This window comes from Lithobates pipiens, unplaced genomic scaffold (assembly GCF_037356315.1).
Source record: "Lithobates pipiens isolate NorthernLeopardFrog02 unplaced genomic scaffold, aLitPip1_a1.2 Scaffold_23, whole genome shotgun sequence".
Lineage (NCBI taxonomy): Eukaryota > Metazoa > Chordata > Amphibia > Anura > Ranidae > Lithobates > Lithobates pipiens.
In genome coordinates, this window is record NW_027507785.1 from 200,950,178 (window position 1) to 200,964,193 (window position 14,016).

The 14,016-nt window shown below is 50.6% G+C and overlaps 5 non-coding genes across 5 annotated transcripts; all 5 read left to right on the forward strand.

Annotated features, from left to right (window-relative positions):
• The first annotated feature begins 12,549 nt into the window (after positions 1–12,549).
• TRNAA-UGC (transfer RNA alanine (anticodon UGC)) lies at positions 12,550–12,621 on the forward strand. The gene has a single exon. It is a non-coding gene; the product is annotated as a tRNA-Ala (tRNA).
• Positions 12,622–12,851: 230 nt separating this feature from the next.
• TRNAA-CGC (transfer RNA alanine (anticodon CGC)) lies at positions 12,852–12,923 on the forward strand. The gene has a single exon. It is a non-coding gene; the product is annotated as a tRNA-Ala (tRNA).
• Positions 12,924–13,074: 151 nt separating this feature from the next.
• On the forward strand, positions 13,075–13,146 carry TRNAA-UGC (transfer RNA alanine (anticodon UGC)). Its single transcript has one exon. It is a non-coding gene; the product is annotated as a tRNA-Ala (tRNA).
• A 548-nt stretch (positions 13,147–13,694) lies between these two features.
• Positions 13,695–13,766, forward strand: TRNAA-CGC (transfer RNA alanine (anticodon CGC)). The gene has a single exon. It is a non-coding gene; the product is annotated as a tRNA-Ala (tRNA).
• Positions 13,767–13,917: 151 nt separating this feature from the next.
• TRNAA-UGC (transfer RNA alanine (anticodon UGC)) lies at positions 13,918–13,989 on the forward strand. Its single transcript has one exon. It is a non-coding gene; the product is annotated as a tRNA-Ala (tRNA).
• The last annotated feature ends 27 nt before the right edge of the window (positions 13,990–14,016 follow it).

Below are 14,016 nucleotides of genomic sequence, written 5' to 3' on the forward strand. Positions count from 1 at the left end.
ATAGGGTTGCCGTGCACTACTGCTGACCGCTGCCCTATACTGCAGCAGTCCTTCAGCGGTATAGGGACTGACGCACAGTCTGCTAAACACTAATACACAACCTGCTTGGTCCACAAAAGTTCTTATAAGGACTGGTAACTTGGTATAGGGTGCTACGGTACATAGGCCTGAGTGCAGTACAGTCTGCTGTTCTGTAAGGACCGCTATCGGTCCACAATACATAGGGTTGCCGTGCACTACTGCTGACCGCTGCCCTATACTGCAGCAGTCCTTCATTGGTATAGGGACTGACGTACAGTCTGCTAATCACTAACACACAACCTGCTTGGTCCACAAAAGTTCTTATAAGGACTGGTAACTTGGTATAGGGTGCTACGGTACATAGGCCTGAGTGCAGTACAGTCTGCTGTTCTGTAAGGACCGCTATCGGTCCACAATACATAGGGTTGCCGTGCACTACTGCTGACCGCTGCCCTATACTGCAGCAGTCCTTCATTGGTATAGGGACTGACGTACAGTCTGCTAATCACTAACACACAACCTGCTTGGTCCACAAAAGTTCTTATAAGGACTGGTAACTTGGTATAGGGTGCTACGGTACATAGGCCTGAGTGCGTTACAGTCTGCTGTTCTGTAAGGACCGCTATCGGTCCACAATACATAGGGTTGCCGTGCACTACTGCTGACCGCTGCCCTATACTGCAGCAGTCCTTCAGCGGTATAGGGACTGACGCACAGTCTGCTAAACACTAACACACAACCTGCTTGGTCCACAAAAGTTTTTATAAGGACTGGTAACTTGGTATAGGGTGCTACGGTACATAGGCCTGAGTGCAGTACAGTCTGCTGTTCTGTAAGGACCGCTATCGGTCCACAATACATAGGGTTGCCGTGCACTACTGCTGACCGCTGCCCTATACTGCAGCAGTCCTTCATTGGTATAGGGACTGACGTACAGTCTGCTAATCACTAACACACAACCTGCTTGGTCCACAAAAGTTCTTATAAGGACTGGTAACTTGGTATAGGGTGCTACGGTACATAGGCCTGAGTGCGTTACAGTCTGCTGTTCTGTAAGGACCGCTATCGGTCCACAATACATAGGGTTGCCGTGCACTACTGCTGACCGCTGCCCTATACTGCAGCAGTCCTTCATTGGTATAGGGACTGACGTACAGTCTGCTAATCACTAACACACAACCTGCTTGGTCCACAAAAGTTCTTATAAGGACTGGTAACTTGGTATAGGGTGCTACGGTACATAGGCCTGAGTGCGTTACAGTCTGCTGTTCTGTAAGGACCGCTATCGGTCCACAATACATAGGGTTGCCGTGCACTACTGCTGACCGCTGCCCTATACTGCAGCAGTCCTTCATTGGTATAGGGACTGACGTACAGTCTGCTAATCACTAACACACAACCTGCTTGGTCCACAAAAGTTCTTATAAGGACTGGTAACTTGGTATAGGGTGCTACGGTACATAGGCCTGAGTGCGTTACAGTCTGCTGTTCTGTAAGGACCGCTATCGGTCCACAATACATAGGGTTGCCGTGCACTACTGCTGACCGCTGCCCTATACTGCAGCAGTCCTTCAGCGGTATAGGGACTGACGCACAGTCTGCTAAACACTAACACACAACCTGCTTGGTCCACAAAAGTTTTTATAAGGACTGGTAACTTGGTATAGGGTGCTACGGTACATAGGCCTGAGTGCGTTACAGTCTGCTGTTCTGTAAGGACCGCTATCGGTCCACAATACATAGGGTTGCCGTGCACTACTGCTGACCGCTGCCCTATACTGCAGCAGTCCTTCATTGGTATAGGGACTGACGTACAGTCTGCTAATCACTAACACACAACCTGCTTGGTCCACAAAAGTTCTTATAAGGACTGGTAACTTGGTATAGGGTGCTACGGTACATAGGCCTGAGTGCGTTACAGTCTGCTGTTCTGTAAGGACCGCTATCGGTCCACAATACATAGGGTTGCCGTGCACTACTGCTGACCGCTGCCCTATACTGCAGCAGTCCTTCAGCGGTATAGGGACTGACGCACAGTCTGCTAAACACTAACACACAACCTGCTTGGTCCACAAAAGTTTTTATAAGGACTGGTAACTTGGTATAGGGTGCTACGGTACATAGGCCTGAGTGCAGTACAGTCTGCTGTTCTGTAAGGACCGCTATCGGTCCACAATACATAGGGTTGCCGTGCACTACTGCTGACCGCTGCCCTATACTGCAGCAGTCCTTCATTGGTATAGGGACTGACGTACAGTCTGCTAATCACTAACACACAACCTGCTTGGTCCACAAAAGTTCTTATAAGGACTGGTAACTTGGTATAGGGTGCTACGGTACATAGGCCTGAGTGCGTTACAGTCTGCTGTTCTGTAAGGACCGCTATCGGTCCACAATACATAGGGTTGCCGTGCACTACTGCTGACCGCTGCCCTATACTGCAGCAGTCCTTCATTGGTATAGGGACTGACGTACAGTCTGCTAATCACTAACACACAACCTGCTTGGTCCACAAAAGTTCTTATAAGGACTGGTAACTTGGTATAGGGTGCTACGGTACATAGGCCTGAGTGCGTTACAGTCTGCTGTTCTGTAAGGACCGCTATCGGTCCACAATACATAGGGTTGCCGTGCACTACTGCTGACCGCTGCCCTATACTGCAGCAGTCCTTCATTGGTATAGGGACTGACGTACAGTCTGCTAATCACTAACACACAACCTGCTTGTTCCACAAAAGTTCTTATAAGGACTGGTAACTTGGTATAGGGTGCTACGGTACATAGGCTTGAGTGCGGTACAGTCTGCTGTTCTGTAAGGACCGCTATCGGTCCACAATAGATAGGGTTGACGTGCACCACTGCTGACCGCTGCCCTATACTGCAGCAGTCCTTCAGCGGTATAGGGACTGACGTACAGTCTGCTAAACACTAATACACAACCTGCTTGGTCCACAAAAGTTCTTATAAGGACTGGTAACTTGGTATAGGGTGCTACGGTACATAGGCTTGAGTGCGGTACAGTCTGCTGTTCTGTAAGGACCGCTATCGGTCCACAATAGATAGGGTTGACGTGCACCACTGCTGACCGCTGCCCTATACTGCAGCAGTCCTTCAGCGGTATAGGGACTGACGTACAGTCTGCTAAACACTAATACACAACCTGCTTGGTCCACAAAAGTTCTTATAAGGACTGGTAACTTGGTATAGGGTGCTACGGTACATAGGCTTGAGTGCGGTACAGTCTGCTGTTCTGTAAGGACCGCTATCGGTCCACAATAGATAGGGTTGACGTGCACCACTGCTGACCGCTGCCCTATACTGCAGCAGTCCTTCAGCGGTATAGGGACTGACGTACAGTCTGCTAAACACTAATACACAACCTGCTTGGTCCACAAAAGTTCTTATAAGGACTGGTAACTTGGTATAGGGTGCTACGGTACATAGGCTTGAGTGCGGTACAGTCTGCTGTTCTGTAAGGACCGCTATCGGTCCACAATAGATAGGGTTGACGTGCACCACTGCTGACCGCTCACCTATACTGCAGCAGTCCTTCAGCGGTATAGGGACTGACGTACAGTCTGCTAATCACTAACACACAACCTGCTTGTTCCACAAAAGTTCTTATAAGGACTGGTAACTTGGTATAGGGTGCTACGGTACATAGGCTTGAGTGCGGTACAGTCTGCTGTTCTGTAAGGACCGCTATCGGTCCACAATAGATAGGGTTGACGTGCACCACTGCTGACCGCTGCCCTATACTGCAGCAGTCCTTCAGCGGTATAGGGACTGACGTACAGTCTGCTAAACACTAATACACAACCTGCTTGGTCCACAAAAGTTCTTATAAGGACTGGTAACTTGGTATAGGGTGCTACGGTACATAGGCTTGAGTGCGGTACAGTCTGCTGTTCTGTAAGGACCGCTATCGGTCCACAATAGATAGGGTTGACGTGCACCACTGCTGACCGCTGCCCTATACTGCAGCAGTCCTTCAGCGGTATAGGGACTGACGTACAGTCTGCTAAACACTAATACACAACCTGCTTGGTCCACAAAAGTTCTTATAAGGACTGGTAACTTGGTATAGGGTGCTACGGTACATAGGCTTGAGTGCGGTACAGTCTGCTGTTCTGTAAGGACCGCTATCGGTCCACAATAGATAGGGTTGACGTGCACCACTGCTGACCGCTGCCCTATACTGCAGCAGTCCTTCAGCGGTATAGGGACTGACGTACAGTCTGCTAAACACTAATACACAACCTGCTTGGTCCACAAAAGTTCTTATAAGGACTGGTAACTTGGTATAGGGTGCTACGGTACATAGGCTTGAGTGCGGTACAGTCTGCTGTTCTGTAAGGACCGCTATCGGTCCACAATAGATAGGGTTGACGTGCACCACTGCTGACCGCTCACCTATACTGCAGCAGTCCTTCAGCGGTATAGGGACTGACGTACAGTCTGCTAATCACTAACACACAACCTGCTTGTTCCACAAAAGTTCTTATAAGGACTGGTAACTTGGTATAGGGTGCTACGGTACATAGGCTTGAGTGCGGTACAGTCTGCTGTTCTGTAAGGACCGCTATCGGTCCACAATAGATAGGGTTGACGTGCACCACTGCTGACCGCTGCCCTATACTGCAGCAGTCCTTCAGCGGTATAGGGACTGACGTACAGTCTGCTAAACACTAATACACAACCTGCTTGGTCCACAAAAGTTCTTATAAGGACTGGTAACTTGGTATAGGGTGCTACGGTACATAGGCTTGAGTGCGGTACAGTCTGCTGTTCTGTAAGGACCGCTATCGGTCCACAATAGATAGGGTTGACGTGCACCACTGCTGACCGCTGCCCTATACTGCAGCAGTCCTTCAGCGGTATAGGGACTGACGTACAGTCTGCTAAACACTAATACACAACCTGCTTGGTCCACAAAAGTTCTTATAAGGACTGGTAACTTGGTATAGGGTGCTACGGTACATAGGCTTGAGTGCGGTACAGTCTGCTGTTCTGTAAGGACCGCTATCGGTCCACAATAGATAGGGTTGACGTGCACCACTGCTGACCGCTGCCCTATACTGCAGCAGTCCTTCAGCGGTATAGGGACTGACGTACAGTCTGCTAAACACTAATACACAACCTGCTTGGTCCACAAAAGTTCTTATAAGGACTGGTAACTTGGTATAGGGTGCTACGGTACATAGGCTTGAGTGCGGTACAGTCTGCTGTTCTGTAAGGACCGCTATCGGTCCACAATAGATAGGGTTGACGTGCACCACTGCTGACCGCTCACCTATACTGCAGCAGTCCTTCAGCGGTATAGGGACTGACGTACAGTCTGCTAATCACTAACACACAACCTGCTTGTTCCACAAAAGTTCTTATAAGGACTGGTAACTTGGTATAGGGTGCTACGGTACATAGGCTTGAGTGCGGTACAGTCTGCTGTTCTGTAAGGACCGCTATCGGTCCACAATAGATAGGGTTGACGTGCACCACTGCTGACCGCTGCCCTATACTGCAGCAGTCCTTCAGCGGTATAGGGACTGACGTACAGTCTGCTAAACACTAATACACAACCTGCTTGGTCCACAAAAGTTCTTATAAGGACTGGTAACTTGGTATAGGGTGCTACGGTACATAGGCTTGAGTGCGGTACAGTCTGCTGTTCTGTAAGGACCGCTATCGGTCCACAATAGATAGGGTTGACGTGCACCACTGCTGACCGCTGCCCTATACTGCAGCAGTCCTTCAGCGGTATAGGGACTGACGTACAGTCTGCTAAACACTAATACACAACCTGCTTGGTCCACAAAAGTTCTTATAAGGACTGGTAACTTGGTATAGGGTGCTACGGTACATAGGCTTGAGTGCGGTACAGTCTGCTGTTCTGTAAGGACCGCTATCGGTCCACAATAGATAGGGTTGACGTGCACCACTGCTGACCGCTGCCCTATACTGCAGCAGTCCTTCAGCGGTATAGGGACTGACGTACAGTCTGCTAAACACTAATACACAACCTGCTTGGTCCACAAAAGTTCTTATAAGGACTGGTAACTTGGTATAGGGTGCTACGGTACATAGGCTTGAGTGCGGTACAGTCTGCTGTTCTGTAAGGACCGCTATCGGTCCACAATAGATAGGGTTGACGTGCACCACTGCTGACCGCTCACCTATACTGCAGCAGTCCTTCAGCGGTATAGGGACTGACGTACAGTCTGCTAATCACTAACACACAACCTGCTTGTTCCACAAAAGTTCTTATAAGGACTGGTAACTTGGTATAGGGTGCTACGGTACATAGGCTTGAGTGCGGTACAGTCTGCTGTTCTGTAAGGACCGCTATCGGTCCACAATAGATAGGGTTGACGTGCACCACTGCTGACCGCTGCCCTATACTGCAGCAGTCCTTCAGCGGTATAGGGACTGACGTACAGTCTGCTAAACACTAATACACAACCTGCTTGGTCCACAAAAGTTCTTATAAGGACTGGTAACTTGGTATAGGGTGCTACGGTACATAGGCTTGAGTGCGGTACAGTCTGCTGTTCTGTAAGGACCGCTATCGGTCCACAATAGATAGGGTTGACGTGCACCACTGCTGACCGCTGCCCTATACTGCAGCAGTCCTTCAGCGGTATAGGGACTGACGTACAGTCTGCTAAACACTAATACACAACCTGCTTGGTCCACAAAAGTTCTTATAAGGACTGGTAACTTGGTATAGGGTGCTACGGTACATAGGCTTGAGTGCGGTACAGTCTGCTGTTCTGTAAGGACCGCTATCGGTCCACAATAGATAGGGTTGACGTGCACCACTGCTGACCGCTGCCCTATACTGCAGCAGTCCTTCAGCGGTATAGGGACTGACGTACAGTCTGCTAAACACTAATACACAACCTGCTTGGTCCACAAAAGTTCTTATAAGGACTGGTAACTTGGTATAGGGTGCTACGGTACATAGGCTTGAGTGCGGTACAGTCTGCTGTTCTGTAAGGACCGCTATCGGTCCACAATAGATAGGGTTGACGTGCACCACTGCTGACCGCTCACCTATACTGCAGCAGTCCTTCAGCGGTATAGGGACTGACGTACAGTCTGCTAATCACTAACACACAACCTGCTTGTTCCACAAAAGTTCTTATAAGGACTGGTAACTTGGTATAGGGTGCTACGGTACATAGGCTTGAGTGCGGTACAGTCTGCTGTTCTGTAAGGACCGCTATCGGTCCACAATAGATAGGGTTGACGTGCACCACTGCTGACCGCTGCCCTATACTGCAGCAGTCCTTCAGCGGTATAGGGACTGACGTACAGTCTGCTAAACACTAATACACAACCTGCTTGGTCCACAAAAGTTCTTATAAGGACTGGTAACTTGGTATAGGGTGCTACGGTACATAGGCTTGAGTGCGGTACAGTCTGCTGTTCTGTAAGGACCGCTATCGGTCCACAATAGATAGGGTTGACGTGCACCACTGCTGACCGCTGCCCTATACTGCAGCAGTCCTTCAGCGGTATAGGGACTGACGTACAGTCTGCTAAACACTAATACACAACCTGCTTGGTCCACAAAAGTTCTTATAAGGACTGGTAACTTGGTATAGGGTGCTACGGTACATAGGCTTGAGTGCGGTACAGTCTGCTGTTCTGTAAGGACCGCTATAGGTCCACAATAGATAGGGTTGACGTGCACCACTGCTGACCGCTCACCTATACTGCAGCAGTCCTTCAGCGGTATAGGGACTAAGAGTTTTGTCACAGGGTCATTTAAAAAATGACATGCAGAGGAAGAGGCAGGCCCTTCCGCAGGGGTGGTAGGGGTAGGGCAGGAGCAACAGGCTTGAGCCAAAGTGGGAAGTTGCAGAAGGTGCGTTCAATTACTTTAAAGGATGCACCAGACTTGGTTGAGTGGCTCGCTCAGCCTTACTCTTCTGCACCCTCCTCATCCTCTCGATCTGCACCCTCTTCTTCACTCTCTGCTATGTGCACCCCCAAAGACACTACCACCAACAACACGACCACCACCACCACCACCACATACCTTCCGCTTGAGTCACTGGAATTATTTTCCGATCCATATCAAGAGGACATTTCTGATGCGCAGCCACTCTTGGTATTGGATCAGGAAGAGGAGGTAGCAACAAGCGCTACTCAGCAGTCTGACGCCAGTACCCAGATCAGCCCAAGGAGGAGGTTGGTCCCCGGTGTTGCTGCCTACTCTACTTATAGCGGTGGGGAAGGTGACGTTGATGATGACGTGTCTAGTGATGTCACGTGGGTGCCCACAAGAGAGGAAGAGGAGGGGAGTTCAGAGGGAGATATGGACCAGCAGATAGGGAGGAGAAGCAGCAATGACTTACATTGCACAGCAGGGACAAAGCAGACTGCAAATGTATCAGGAGCGAGTCATCGACCATGTACGGTCACATCTGGCGCTCCCAGGACACCGGCACATGGCTCCGCAGTGTGGGCTTTTTTTAACGTGTCCGCTGCTGACAATAGCGTTGCCATCTGCAATCTTTGCAGTCAACGCGTTAGTCGCGGTAAGCCCAATACTCACCTAGGGACGACCGCCTTAAGAAGGCACATGAGCAGCCATCACCGAGCCCAGTGGGAGCAACGGAACACACAAAGCCACACTGCAGGCTCTCACCGTCCAGCCTCGTCTTCTACTTCTCCTTCTCCTCTCTCCTCACAATTGTCCTCCACTCCACCTTCCATCACGCCAAGCTCACATTTTTCTGCAAAAAGGCAGGCTTCCGTGGGCCTAATGTTTGAGCGTAAAAAAATGATGACGCCGGATAACCCTCTTGCCCAACGGTTGGCGGCTGGCTTGTCAGAACTCATAGCCCGCCAACTACTGCCATATAAACTGGTGGACTCGGAGGCCTTTCGCAAATTTGTGGCCATTGGAACACCACAATGGAAGGTCCCAGGAAGGAAGTATTTCTCAGAGAAGGGCATCCCAGAGCTATATGGCCATGTTCAGCGGCAAGTGAATGTATCTCTGGCACACAGTGTCGGTGCCAAGATACATCTGACCACAGACACGTGGTCTAGCAAACACGGGCAGGGAAGGTATATCAGTTTTACTGCCCACTGGGTGAACCTTCTGACGGCCGTCAAGCATGTAACCCGTGGCACCCGTGTAGATTTGGTTTTACCGCCACGGATTGCATGCAGGCCTGACTCTTCTTCTCCTCCTCCTACTCCATCCTCCTCCCTCTCCTCCTCAGCTGCCTCCTCCTTTTCCGCTGCTAGCGTCTCTTCCACTGCACCGCCCAAGCTCCCCAGAACCTATTCCACATGCCAGGTGAGACGTTGCCATGCCGTGCTGCGTCTGTTGTGCCTGGAAGCAAAGAGCCACACTGGCCCGGCACTCCTTTCAGCTTTGCGTTCACAGGCAGATGAGTGGCTAACACCGCTCAATTTGACAGTTGGTAAAGTGGTGTGTGACAACGGTGCCAATCTGCTTAGCGCATTGAAACAGGGCAAAATCACGCACGTGCCGTGCATGGCACACGTCTTAAACTTGGTCGTGCAGCGATTCCTTGTCAAATACCCTGGGGTCCAGGACATCTTGCGGCAGGCAAGGAAAATCTCGGCCCATTTCAGAAGATCTTACACGGCCATGGCTCGCCTTGCTGACATTCAGCGGCGACACCATCTGCCGGTCAGACGTCTTATTTGCGATTGCCCGACGCGATGGAACTCAACCTTCTATATGCTTGATAGGCTGCTCCAGCAGAAACGTGCAGTTAACGTCTACCTGTATGAACTCTGCGAAAGAAACGGTTCTGGGGAGCTGGGTTTTTTTTCACCGCGCCAGTGGCTGCTCATGCGCGACACATGCAGACTTCTGCGGCCATTTGAGGAGATCACCAAACTGGTCAGTCGCAGCCATGGCGCCATCAGTGACATGGTACCTTATGCCTTCTTTCTGGAGCGTGCATTGCGTCGTGTCATTGATCAGGCTGTGGAGGAGCAGGAGCGGGAAGATGAGGAAGTCGCAATGCTGGATGAATTCCCAGGGGGGGCTACTCTATCTGAGACAAGTCAACAACAGGAGTCTGATGAGGAGTCAGAGGAGGATGGTGCCGGGGCGGATGAGCAGGAGCAAGAAGAGCATGCTTTAAACCTTTCTGGGATCCCTGTTGTGCGAGGATGGGGAGAGGAGAATGAAGAGGACGACATTATCCTGGATGATGAGCAGGAGCCAGGCCACCACACCGCTTCCACTTTAGTGCAAATGGGGGCCTTCATGCTCCAGTGTTTTAATAGGGACCCCCGTATAAAAAGCATGAGGGTCAAGGACCAGTACTGGGTGGCAACGTACTTAGACCCCCGGTACAAACACAAAATGGCGGAAATGTTACCGCCGTCGCAGAGGGCTGTCAGAATGCAGCACTTCCAGGCCTTGCTTCGAGAAATGCTGCATTCTGCTTTTGCGTGCGCTGGCAGAGGAGCAATTCCCACTCCCAGAGAAGGATTTGCGGGTACCAATCCAACAGCGCCTGCAAGAAGAGGCCGGTTTGAAGATGTGTTGGTGACTTCGGATATGAGGTCATTCTTTCAGCCGACCCATCGACAGGTGTCATCCGGATCCAGCATCAGGGAACGCCTAGACCGTCAGGTGTCCGACTACATTGGGTTAACGGCCGATGTGGACGCTCTGAGGAGTGATGAACCCCTAGACTACTGGGTGGGCAGGCTTGACCTCTGGCCAGAGCTTGCCCAATTTGCAATCGAACTGTTGGCTTGCCCCTCATCCAGTGTCCTGTCCGAAAGGACGTTCAGCGCAGCAGGGGGGATTGTGACCGATAAGCGTACTCGCCTAGCTCACCACAGTGTTAACTACCTCACATTTCTAAAAATGAATGAGGCATGGATCTCGGAGGAATTCAACACATGTGATCAGTAGACCATGTATATGTCTATAAACAATTTTTGGAATCAAGCACACAGACCTTCTTAATTCATTTGGCTCACTTCCCTGACCCAAAAAAGCACACCGTACTATATGCCCCTACCCTCCTCTTTGAAGAGGTTGAGCGGTGTCATATTTCTACTGGGGCTGCTTATTATGAGGGGTTCCCACCATCCCTGTGCTGTGCTGACTTCCTCCTGGGTGTTCTTATTATGAGGGGCTCCCACCATCCCTGTGCTGTGCTGACTTCCTCCTGGGGGTTCTTATTATGAGGGGATCACACCATCCCTGTGCTGTGCTGACTTCCTCCTGGGGCTGCTTACGGTGCTGCTGTCAGCGCTGTATGTCACGGAGCTGCTGTCAGCGCTGTATGTCACGGAGCTGCTGTCAGCGCTGTATGTCACGGAGCTGCTGTCAGCGCTGTATGTCACGGAGCTGCTGTCAGCGCTGTATGTCACGGAGCTGCTGTCAGCGCTGTATGTCACGGAGCTGCTGTCAGCGCTGTATGTCACGGAGCTGCTGTCAGCGCTGTATGTCACGGAGCTGCTGTCAGCGCTGTATGTCACGGAGCTGCTGTCAGCGCTGTATGTCACGGAGCTGCTGTCAGCGCTGTATGTCACGGTGCTGCTGTCAGCGCTGTATGTCACGGAGCTGCTGTCAGCGCTGTATGTCACGGAGCTGCTGTCAGTGCTGTATGTCACGGAGCTGCTGTCAGCGCTGTATGTCACGGAGCTGCTGTCAGCGCTGTATGTCACGGAGCTGCTGTCAGCGCTGTATGTCACGGTGCTGCTGTCAGCGCTGTATGTCACGGAGCTGCTGTCAGCGCTGTATGTCACGGAGCTGCTGTCAGCGCTGTATGTCACGGAGCTGCTGTCAGCGCTGTATGTCACGGAGCTGCTGTCAGCGCTGTATGTCACGGAGCTGCTGTCAGCGCTGTATGTCACGGTGCTGATGTCAGTGCTCTGTATTACGGTGCTGCTGTCAGTGCTCTGTATCTCCTGCACCCTCTTGTTTGCCTACCCTGGTCCCTGACCTTCCCTCTCCTCCATTGCCTTCATTAGCTCCATAGTCCTGAATTGTCAGAACAATTTCCCAAATAAAAAAAAAATGCTTGTAGTTATCGATCCCAAATTCACCTCATACATGTATTATGCTATTGTCCAGGTGGTGGGACTACGTGCTACCCCCTAATAATTACCCCGTGGCCGCAAATTCGACCTAAAGGTTTGCGAAATTCGCCTCCCATTGAAGTCAATGGAGCCCGCGGCGAACGGTCGTTTTCGCGAACGTTTGTGTCCGTTCGCGTTTCGCGTTCGCGAAACGTCCCGTCGGAAGTTCGTCCATCACTAGAGATGATGTGTTGTCAGCTAACTGACAAACACAATTCGGACATAAATGTTTTTTTTTTTGGCTCTTGAAGGCTGAAAGTCCTTCCTGGAAGAAAAAAAATGAAAGCGTGGTTGGTTTTGGGAAGTGAAGGAGGCCCTGAGTACTGGTAGTGGAACACAGATGTGAAGGCCAGGTGTCGGGTTAAAGGATGCAACATCGTTTAGAGCTTTTTGAGGGGCGAAAAAGGCACAGGCGCTACCACATGGTAAGGGGATGTAGCTCAGTGGTAGAGCGCACGCTTTGCATGTGCGAGGTCCCGGGTTCAATCCCCGGCATCTCCATTTACCGTACGCCAAGGGAAACGGCCACCCCTCATCTGCTGCAACCCAGGCATGTGCACACACATGGGAAACATTTGGCAAAAACAACCCTTACATAAACATGCCTGGCCGCACCCTCCAAAGTCATTAGCATGTAAGGGTGGAGGAGACAACCAGGAATTCTTCCCTTTGTTCCTCTCTATCTGCATTTTCAACTCACAAGGATCAAAGGTCTGCTACTGAGTAGTAAGGGGGATGTAGCTCAGTGGTAGAGCGCACGCTTCGCATGTGTGAGGTCCCGGGTTCAACCCCCGGCATCTCCATTCTTTATCTTAAAACCGAGTCTAGTTACCATGTAGCGCATGCTGAGTGGCCTAACTATCCCCACAAAGTGCAAAATACTGCTGAGAACTTTACTCTAAAGTCAAACTTCACACCCCCCAAAAAAAAGGCACAGACTAAGGCAAACAAGATGGGGATGTAGCTCAGTGGTAGAGCGCACGCTTTGCATGTGTGAGGTCCCGGGTTCAATCCCCAGCATCTCCATTCTTTATCTTAAAGCCGAGTCTAGTATCTATGCAGCGCATGCTGACTTGACTAATTATCCCCACAAAGTGCAAAATCCTGCTGAGAACTTTTCTCTAAAGTCAAACTTTCTCCCCCCCCCAAAAAAAAAAAAAGGCACAGAAGGGCAAGCACAAGCACAAGCACAAGATGGGGATGTAGCTCAGTGGTAGAGCGCATGCTTTGCATGTGTGAAGCCCCATGTTCAATTCCCAGCATCTCCAGCCTTCGCCGTAAACAGATATCAGTTGGGGTGATTGCAACTAGTTTCAAAACCCTGCCCTTTCCCCGGCATCTCCATTTACCATACACCAAGGGAAACGGCCACCCCTCATCTGCTGCAACCCAGGCATGTGCACACACATGGGAAACATTTGGCAAAAACAACCCTTACATAAACATGCCTGGCCGCACCCTCCAAAGTCATTAGCATGTAAGGGTGGAGGAGACAACCAGGAATTCTTCCCTTTGTTCCTCTCTATCTGCATTTTCAACTCACAAGGATCAAAGGTCTGCTCCTGAGTAGTAACGGGGATGTAGCTCAGTGGTAGAGCGCACGCTTCGCATGTGTGAGGTCCCGGGTTCAACCCCCGGCATCTCCATTCTTTATCTTAAAACCGAGTCTAGTTACCATGTAGCGCATGCTGAGTGGCCTAACTATCCCCACAAAGTGCAAAATACTGCTGAGAACTTTACTCTAAAGTCAAACTTCACACCCCCCAAAAAAAAGGCACAGACTAAGGCAAACAAGATGGGGATGTAGCTCAGTGGTAGAGCGCACGCTTTGCATGTGTGAGGTCCCGGGTTCAATCCCCAGCATCTCCATTCTTTATCTTAAAGCCGAGTCTAGTA